Here is an 890-nt window from a genome sequence, read left to right on the forward strand (position 1 = left end):
GTCTCGGATTTCGGGACAGATCCCTGGGACAGCCCGTTCTTGCAGCTGCTTGCGGCTTTTAGCCGAATGTGCCTGTATATGGAGGGTTTTGCCGCTTTGTATAAAATTGTCGCTTTTTGCCCGATACAATAACTTAGCGGTTGGCGCCAGTCAGGCTGGGAAAATTGCAGAGAACAACTCTACGAGGAATTTAGGTTTGATGGTTGGGACGCCAGGATGACAGCTCGCCGACCATTGGAGAACAGTGTACCACGTGTGAGTGGTGGAATTTGAAGAGATTGGTCGGTTTTTGAGGGGAAAGGAGGCCCCTACGGGCCTACAAAAAGAGCGCGGAGAGGATTTTGAGGGATTCGGACTTTGGATTTGATGGAGAGAAATTGGGGACGGGGGTCGAGACTTTAGACGGGGCAGAATGATTTCCCAAGTTGGGACTTGTAACTAGAGTGTAAATAAATGCACATAGTTCTGTTCAAGCAGTGAGTCGACCCGTCACTCAGCGACGTTCGTGCCACCACGCTCCAGACCATCGAAGCGGAACCTGCCTCCCACACCACCGGGAGGACTTTAACTATGACCCGCATAACTTGCGCAATAAATAATAAAAATATTAAAAGAAGGACAACACGGACTGCACTATGTAGTATCCAACCTCGCGCTCAGGCTCAAAAGCTACGTAAAACAACGTGCGGAGATACAAAAATGTACAGCTTGATCATTTTTATTTAGGAAAATTAAAAAAACAAAATTATGTAAGGAGGTAAATTATTTCTGGAAGTTGATACGTGCTACAAATTGCAGTCAAATATATCAAAAGCCGCGCTTGTTGCTGCAGCCACAACATGTCGATGAATATCTCAAATTAAATAAGCATCACAACTTGACTGTCCACC

This window comes from Ixodes scapularis, unplaced genomic scaffold (genome assembly GCF_016920785.2).
Source record: "Ixodes scapularis isolate PalLabHiFi unplaced genomic scaffold, ASM1692078v2 PGA_scaffold6__148_contigs__length_123643588, whole genome shotgun sequence".
Classification (NCBI taxonomy): Eukaryota; Metazoa; Arthropoda; class Arachnida; order Ixodida; family Ixodidae; genus Ixodes; species Ixodes scapularis.